At 46.1% G+C, this 9,017-nt stretch overlaps 1 long non-coding RNA gene across 1 annotated transcript; it reads right to left on the reverse strand.

The window, feature by feature from the left end:
* Positions 1 to 1,470: 1,470 nt before the first annotated feature.
* LOC140460994 (uncharacterized) lies at positions 1,471 to 5,675 on the reverse strand. The gene is made up of 3 exons (XR_011954440.1): positions 5,589 to 5,675; positions 4,634 to 4,784; positions 1,471 to 2,426 (listed from the first exon to the last, which is right to left on the reverse strand). It is a non-coding gene; the product is annotated as an uncharacterized lncRNA (long non-coding RNA).
* Between the last annotated feature and the right edge of the window lie 3,342 nt (positions 5,676 to 9,017).

Raw genomic sequence — 9,017 nt, forward strand, 5'->3', positions numbered from 1 at the left:
TGAAAAAGCACAGCAGGTCAGGCAGCACCCGAGGAGCAGGAGGATCAATGTTTCAGTCATAAGGACATCCAGATGAATATCTCACTAAATCATGCTGAATAAAATCTGATCTCATTCGTCAACTCTGAAGTGGAGGTGCTGGGTGTGGACAGGTCAGAAGTCACACAACACCAGGTGACAAACCCAATAGATTGATTTGATCTCATGAGCTTTCGAAGCACTGTTCCTTCATCAGGTGAAGTGATGAAGGAGCAGCACTGATGAAGGAGCAATGTTCCCAAAGCTTGGGATTTCAAATAAACCTGTTGGACTGTAACCTGATGTTGTGTGTCTTCTGACTTCTTCAACTGTGCATTCATGTTGAACTTGATGGGATATTTTATCCAACTCGGCGAAGGTAAATCATATCGCTAAGAGGGGTTCATTTGAAACCTTCCCGGAGGTGAATTCAACAAGATTGAATTATTCAAAGTTACTCAATTCTGAACTTACATCAGGACCGGTAGTCATAGAGAGGTAAAGCGCGGAAACATATCCTTCAGTCCAACTCATCCATGCTGATCAGATATTCTAAATTAATCTAGTCCCATTTGCCAGCACTTGGCCAAAATCCCTCTAACCCTTTCTATTCATGTCCCCAAGCAAATGTCTTTTAAATTATGTAATGCTACCAGCCTCCTCCACTTCCTCTGGCAGCTTATTCCATACACGCACCACACTCTGCATGAAAAGTTTTCCCTTTCGGTCCCTTTTAAATCTTTCCCCTCTCACTCTAAACCTATGCCCTCTAGTTCTAACAACATCTCATAAATCATTTCTAATGGAGATTTCAACGTTTTGGGTAGAACCCTTCTTCAGTCCTGAGGGATAATACCTGAAATGCTGACTTCTCCACCTCCTGTTGTGCCCAGCCTCCTGTTTGTCTATTTTAGATTCCAGCATCTGCAGTTTTTTATTTTGTCTCTAAAAAATGGTGGAGCAGATTGGATGGGTCAAAATATCCTAACTTCTGCTCCAATGGTCTTGTGGTCTTCGGTTTGTGCGGGTCATGGGCTCAATGAGCACCAGCGCCCACTGGAAGCAATGTTCACAGAATCATAGAATCCCTGCAGTGTGGAAATGGGCCCTTCTGCCCAACAAGTTCAGAGCGACCCTTTGAAGAGTAACTCACCCAGACACATTCTCCTACCCTATCACTCTGCACTTACCCCTAACTAATGCACCACACCTACACATTCCTGAACACTATGGGACTATTTAGCTTGGCCAATTCACCCAAATATGCGCATGTTTGGACTTTAGGAAGACATTGCAACACGCAGAGGAAACCCACGCAGACACAGGGGGGAATTACATGCAAACTCCACACAGACAGTCACCCTGAGGATGGAATCAAATCTGGGTCCCTGGCACTTTGAGGTAGCAGTGCTAACCACTGAGCCACCACCCCCTCTTCCCCCTCCACTCCCCCAGTAGAAAACAAAAAAGCCTACCTACTCTCCCACTACCCCCACTGTCAGAAAGGGCAGGAGGTTCAGTCCTGGGGATGACCCTCAGCAGTGTTACCGGCAGAATCTGATTGTTGGGAGCATTTTTGCCTCCGCTGGTGCTTGTTCAAGCTGCAGGACATTGTGAACCTCTGCCCACACTCGGGGCAGGCAAACGGCCTCTCCCCAGTATGCACCCGCTGGTGCGTCAGTAGAGTGGAGGAGACAGCAAAGCTCTTCCCATACTCGAGGCAGGTGAACGGCCTCTCGCCGGTGTGGACCCACCGGTGGGCCAGCAGGTCAGAGGAATCGCTGAAGGCCTTCCCACATTTGGGGCAGGGGAAGGGCTTCTCACCGGTGTGGAGCCGCCAGTGAATCACGAGGTGGGAGGAGCGAGTGAACACCTTCCCAAAATTGGGGCAGCTGAAGGGCCTCTCCCCTGTGTGAACCCGCTGGTGCCTCAGCAGGGCAGAGGAATCACTGAAGGCTTTCCCGCACTCAGGACAGGAGAATGGCTTTGCTCTGGTGTGACTGCGCCGATGTGTCTCCAGGGCAGACGGGACACGGAAGTCTTTCCCGCAGTCACCACATTTCCATGGTTTCTCCATGGCCGAAGCTACAGTTGCACACAAACGCGTGTATGTCCCCTCCCTGCCTTGAATTCCTCTTTCCAGGCCAGATAACTGTTTCAGGCTCCACATTCAGTGTGTTGCTGCAACAGTAGGGTCTCTCTTCCAGTCCCACTGATGCTGAAACAGGAACCAATTGGATCACAGTTGAAAAGTGTTGCAGTCCCGATGTGTTGAGTGACTCACAAATGCTGGAGAATCAGAGTCGAAAACTGCGGGTCAGGCAGCATCTGAGGAGCAGGAGAGTCAATGGTTCAGGCATAAGCCCTTCATCTGTTGATTTTGAAACTTCATCTTCAGATCAAATACTCTGAAAAGAGATTACAAAAGTCATCACTGTCAGTCCAGGGTAGAAATTCAGAACAAGCAATTCTACTTTCTGCAGAACATTCTTTTCTTTTGTTATTCCACAAAACTGAAAGCACCATCCCTCTCTCTCTCTCTCTCCCTCTGTTTCACTCCATTCTAATTCTCCTGAAAGTGCTGATTCAGGATCTGACAGGGACAGAAGAGCAAGACAGTCACAACTGACACCTCTCTGAATTTTGTATACCTCCACCTGAAAATTAATATCTTCCACGACATTGGGTTACTGTTGAGAGTGAGCAGGTCTGATTTTTGGAAGCAAAAATATAGTGTGTAAATTCAGGATGAACCTGCAATGCAACTTCTTGACAACCAATTAGACACAAAATGGTTAACGTGCCCCCAGGGGGGTGGGGGAGTTTTGGAATGAGATATCAAGACTATGACACCAGAGAGAAATTGAACAGACTGGCGCGGCAAACCAGAGTCATCTAATTATACAGCACAGAAACGGTCCTTTGGTCCACTGGTCTATGATGACCAGATATCCTCACCGAATCTGGTCTCATTTGCCAGCATTTGGCCCATATATTCCTCTAAACCCTTTCCATTCATAAACCTATCCAGATGCCTTTTAAATGTGTCATAGTTATACCAGCATCTACTACTTCCTCTGGCAGCTCTTTCCTTACACGCGCCACCTTCTGCATGAATTGCCCCTTAGGTTCCTTTTAAATCACTCACCCCGCCCCGGGCCACCTCACCCTAAACCTATTACTCTTTAGTTATACACTCCCAGAGAAAAGACCTTGTCTATTTACCCTATCCATCCCTCTCTTGATTTTATAAACAATGGAAGCATCAACGGCTCAGGGCGGGGATTGGGGGGTTGGGGGGTTTGGGGGGGGGGGGTGGTGGAGGGGAAGGAAGCCGAATGTGCTGGAGCCAAAGCGGAAGAAGCTGACACAAAACCTTGAAGCTGCAATGAGGAATACTGTATGTGCTATACTTGTACCTGTTGATTTTATTTGTGGGAATCAAGTGCATTTTAAAAATAAAAACAAACACGATATCTATCCCTCCCCTTTCCCAATCTCCCAATGCTGTCCTGGACACAGAGTGAGAGAATTGGGAGCCTGCACCAACATTGAACAGATCATAAGTGAATATGAATATACCTACAGCCAGGTTGATAGATTGGGTTTTCTTTCACTGGAGCAGAGGAGATTGAGAGGTGACCTTATAGAGGATTATAATATCAAGAAGGGTATAGATGAGGTGAAAGGCAGGTGTCCTTTCCCTAGGGTGGGGCTTTCAAGGTTAGGGAGCAAATTTTGAAGGGGAGAGGAGAAAGATTTTAAAAAGACATGAAGAACTCCATTTTTATTCACACAGAGAGTGGTTTGTGTGTGGAATGGGTATCCAGAGGATGTAGTGGATGCATGTACAGTAACAATGTTTAAAAGACATTTGGAAAAGTACATGAATAGGAAAGGTTCGAAGGTATATGGGCCAATCACTGGCAGATGGGATTAGTTGGGTTTGAGAACATGGTCAGCATAGACTAGTTGGACCGAAGGGTCTGTTTCTGTGCTGTATGACACTGTAGCTGTTCTGTACTGGTCTTAAAACCATTTTCTCGGAAATCCAATGTGGCGGTGGTTTAAGTGGTCTGCTGTGGTGGGCTCTGTGCAATACCCCGGCAAGGTGGACTTTGACCCCTCCCCCCACCTCATTAACCATCCATAGGAGAAAGGAATTGCTAATATAAACTTACTGAACGTCTGGAGCTGCTGTAATTGTGGTTTGACAGGTTTCGGACAAGAATGAAAACAAATGAAGGAAAGGGGCCGACAGACGTGCAGCAGGCAGGGCACTCCCCTACTGCATCGGGGGTGCCTGGAGCCAATGCTCAAACTCCCAGGGCAGTCCCTTTGGATTTAATGGGACAGCAGCAGTTACTCTTGGAGTTTGCCAAACTCTGAGAAAAGATTGAAGCAGCGGTGGAACCATTATCTGCCGTGCTGAAAAAGCATGAGCAGGAAATTCAAATGTTGGCCCAAAGAGAATAGGCAGCGGAGGAGAGGACCGTGGCATCAGAGACTGTGGCGGAGGTCTCAGGAGGAAGGATCCAAATGCTGGAAGACCAGGTTCGGGTCCTTCAGGAGCATGTGGACGACCTGGAAAAGTGAAGTAGAAGAAAAATCTTACAGCTCGCGGGTCTTCCGGAATGCAACGAAGGCAAAGACCTTATTGGATTCTTGGGGATGGAGTTGGAGTCGGGCCTGTGGAGTGGACCCACTGGATCGCAATGTGGAGGTCCAGGTCGGACCCGCAGTCTCACGTGGTCCTAATGCGCCTCCTGCATTATGAAGAAAAACAGTTCGTGATTGAAACAGCAAGAAGACTGGGAAGAGATCCGCAGGCGTTAATGCACAAAGGCTCAAGAATAATATATTTTCAGGACTTCTCAGGAGCCTGGATTAAGAAAAGGGCATTTGATGAAGTTAAGAGAAAATTAAGGAATCTGAACATACAATATTCCTTGAGGTCCCTGCATTTCACTCATGGAGGCATGGTATATAACTTTGATTCAGCAGAAAAGGTGAAGGACTTTGCGAATTCTCTGAATTAAAGAAATCGAGTCGGGTGAAGGCGAAAGGGACATCATTACAGACAACGCTACTTTTTCGCCCCTTTTTTGTGGTTATCGGCTTTATTCATACTGCTTTGACGTAAAACTGGAATTATTTAGTATATCGGTCAGTTAAGTATTGTCGGGGGACTATTTTTTACTGCTGTCCTTTTGTTTTTGGATTGGGGGTGGCTATACCTGTGCTTAGGATGAATGGAGAAGGGGTATGGGGAGATGGGCAACCATTGTTAACTCTCAGAATGTAAATAACATGTTTTTTTCAATCTGTGGATTGCCTGGCGTTTGGGGCACAGCCTCAGTGGGAAGGAGCCAGGATGGTGGGGCTTGGGGTGGGAGGGTGGGGGGGGGGTGGAGGGAGATGTTGGGGGTGGGTGGGGAAGACATCTCTCCATAATTGGCGGTTATTTGAGTATTTTCTTAAGTTATATGTGGTGGTTAGATTTTTATTTATAGTAGTTTTTCATAGGAGCAGTTTTTAGACTTTATAGAGTTAATGTCTTTGTTGCTCACCACACATCAGATAAGCTTCCTCCTCTTGGGAAACCACGGGCTGCCCAGGATGGCCATGTCTACTGATTCGTTCAGGTGGTGCACCTGGAATGTAAAAGGGAGCCATTCCCCCGTTAAAAAGAAAGAAGGTGCTGTCAAGCCTCAGGAGGGAAAGGGTGGACACATTTAACTGATAAGGAACATCTGAAACTGCAGCAAGGAGGTTATGATAGGGTATTCTTCTCCTCCTTTAGCTCCAAGTGTAGAGGAGTGGCTATACTGGTAAGAAGGAAGAACCTCCCTTACCAGATAATTGAGCAAATTAAGGACGAACATGGACTGTCCGTCATTCTTAAAACTCTAATACATGGAGGAGAGTATGGCGTTCTGATTGTGTATTGTCCCCCCGGTGCACCCTCTTAATTTATAATTGATGCAGTTGCTAAATTAATGAGTCTTGGGGTACACCGCATGGTCATTGGATGGGATTTAAATCACCCGAGGTAGACAGGGTGCCAAGGGGCCAGGCAGGTACACCCGCGCAATCGAAGCAGTTGGTGGACATGTGTGAGGAGTTGGGATTAGTGGATGTGTGGAGGCATCTCCACCCTAATGGAAGAGACTTTACTTTCTCTTCCAACCCACACAAGTACCACATGGGAACTGACACTTTTTAATGCCATTGGATTACTTGGACAGAACATTGGCTTGTGAAATTGGCAATGTAGCTGTCTCGGACCATGTGCCAGTGTATTTAGATGGTAAAATCAACAGTGGTGGAATAGATGCACAGCACTGGTGCATGGACCCATTCCTGTTAAGGGATAGCAAATTTGTTGAGTACATCACAAGAGTTCAGAGACTTCTGGGATTTCAACTCGGTTACGGCCAGTAATTCGGAAATACTGTAGGAGGCCACTCAGGCATATTTATGAGACCTGATTATTTTTTATTCAGCGACTAGAAGGACGCAGAGGAAGGAGCAACAACAGATGTTGGAGACCCGTCTGCAGATAGCTGAGGAAATATATTATAATAGGCCTTCACTGGTCAAGCTGCAGCTCTCTGGGCTGCTCCCAACTCATTGCACACACTGGGGAAAAAAAAAAGTCTGCTTTGCTCAACAAAGATTGTTTGAATTTGGAGATACGCCAGGTAGATATCTGGCCAGAAAGAAAAATGCTTCCCAATCTATTATGTCTGTTAGAGAGAAGGCTGGCACAGTTACCCGTGAGTTAAAGAAGATTAATGTTAGATTTAGGGAATACTTTGCAGTGTTATATCAGTCGGAGGGAGATGAACATCGTGCAGCGAGAATGCAGGCCTTTTTTGAGATCCTGCACCTCCCTAATATAAACGCGGAACAGGTTTCCTGTTGAATACACCTATGACGATACAGGAGGTGCAGGATGCAATAAAGCACCACGGCCAGATGGATTCCCAAGTGAATTCTATAAGGAATTCAATTGGTGGAGCCATCTCTGGGAATGTATAGCGATTCATATGCACAGGATTGTCTTCCGTCCTCTCTTAGGGAGGCTAATATCTCCCTCATTTTAAAGAAGGGGAAAGAGCCCGAAGAATGTGCTTCATACAGACCTATTTCACTGTTGAATGTAGATTTTAAAATTCTACCCAAGACGCTGGCCCTGAGGTTGGAAAAGGTATTGTCCTGTATTGTGAAAGAAGACCAGATGGGTTTTGTTAAGGGCCGTAGCACCTCCAACACTATCAGGAGGGTACTGAACATGGTGCAGGTATGCCAGCAAAGATTGATCCCGGGTTTGGTAGCCTCCTTAGATGCAGAAAAGGTATTTGACCAGATAGAATGGCTGTACCTGTTTGGGGTCCTCAAGCGCTTTGGTCTGGGGACAACCTTTGCTCGATGGGTGGTGGTGTTGTATAATGATCCCAAGGCAGCAGTCATCACAAATGGCACTAAGTCAGCTAACTTTAATACTGGGAGAGGTAGTCGACAGGGGTGTCCTCTTTCACCGCTGCTATTTACCTTGGCAATTGAGCCATTTACTGAGGCTATCAGGAGGGATCCTGAAATAGTGGCGCCAGGAGTGGGAATGGGGGAACATAAGATCACCCTATGTGCTGATGACGTCCTTTTGTTCTTGGCCACTCTGGAGGAGTCCGTTCCTCGATTGATTCAAACAATTAATTTGTTTTGGCAGTTTTTTGGGCTGCAGGATCAACTTTACAAAATCAGAAGCCATGCCGATATGGGGGGAGAATTAGTGGAGGTGCCTGATCTGAAGGATGGAATGCAGTTCCTGTTTAGATGGTCGTCAAAAGGGTTTTTGTATTTGGGAATTTTTATTACCCCTGCCTTCCACCAGCTGTATAAAGCTAACTGTGTACAATTACTGGAGAGGATAAAGCGGGATTTGCAGCGATGGGACGGATTACCGTTATCATGGTTTGGCCGAATAGCTCTGATTAAAATACATGTTCTTCCTCGCCTGTTGTACGCTATGAGAATGCTCCTGTTGTTGCTCCCCAGATGAGTATTACTGAGGCTCAATGGTTGACTCGCTTCTTTTATTTGGTGTCACAGGTGCCCCCTAATTAAGTTTACCAAATTGCAGCTCTCACAGGGTGAGGCAGAGTGGACCTTTTGGACTTGAAGAGATATCAAATAAGCGCTTTCTTAGCATATGTGGGTGACTGTGCACGGGGGGAGTCGGGGTCAATTTTGCTTGACGTTGAAGCATTGCAGTCGAGATGTCCCCTAGTTAATCTATTATTCATTGATAAGATGAAATCCGAGACTGAACAGTGTAAGAGTACAATCATTTTAAATACAGTGAAAGCCTGGAGGATAATGAGGCAAGACAAGGGCAATTGGCTGAAGACCTCACTGATTATCCCACTGGTGGCAGCCCAAGGATTTAAACCTGGACTCCGGCTTTAAATCATGGGAGAATAAGGGAATCTCCTATAGGGAAGATTATTTGAGGGTTAAGTCTTGATGTCATTTAGCCAGCTAAGTCAGAAATATGCATTGTCTAATAGGGACCTTTTCCGGTACTTTTAGCTAAGGGATTATATACAGAGGAAGACCATGCTCCTGGCTCAGCTTTACACGTCAAATGTGGAGTAGAGAGTACTCTGGTGTACAGGCGCTCTTTCAGTTAGTACGTTGTATCATTTACAGAAGGGACGTACCTTAGGGGATGTGGAGGGACTGTCTAGGATCTGGAATCAGGAGCTAGGATAGGATATTTCATTAGAAATATGGCAAGATATATGGGAAAATATAAGGAAAATTTCAATATGTAACAGCACAGGGCATGCAATTGAAGATTTTATACAGGGCTTATGTGGCGCCAGAGAGGCTAGCTAAGTTCAAGAGAGGCGCATCACCAGGGTGTCCCAAATGTAAAATTAGTATAGTCACTCACACACTGCTATTGGTCATGTTGTAAGATCCAGAGATGC

This window comes from Chiloscyllium punctatum, chromosome 36 (assembly GCF_047496795.1).
Source record: "Chiloscyllium punctatum isolate Juve2018m chromosome 36, sChiPun1.3, whole genome shotgun sequence".
NCBI classification, from domain to species: domain Eukaryota; kingdom Metazoa; phylum Chordata; class Chondrichthyes; order Orectolobiformes; family Hemiscylliidae; genus Chiloscyllium; species Chiloscyllium punctatum.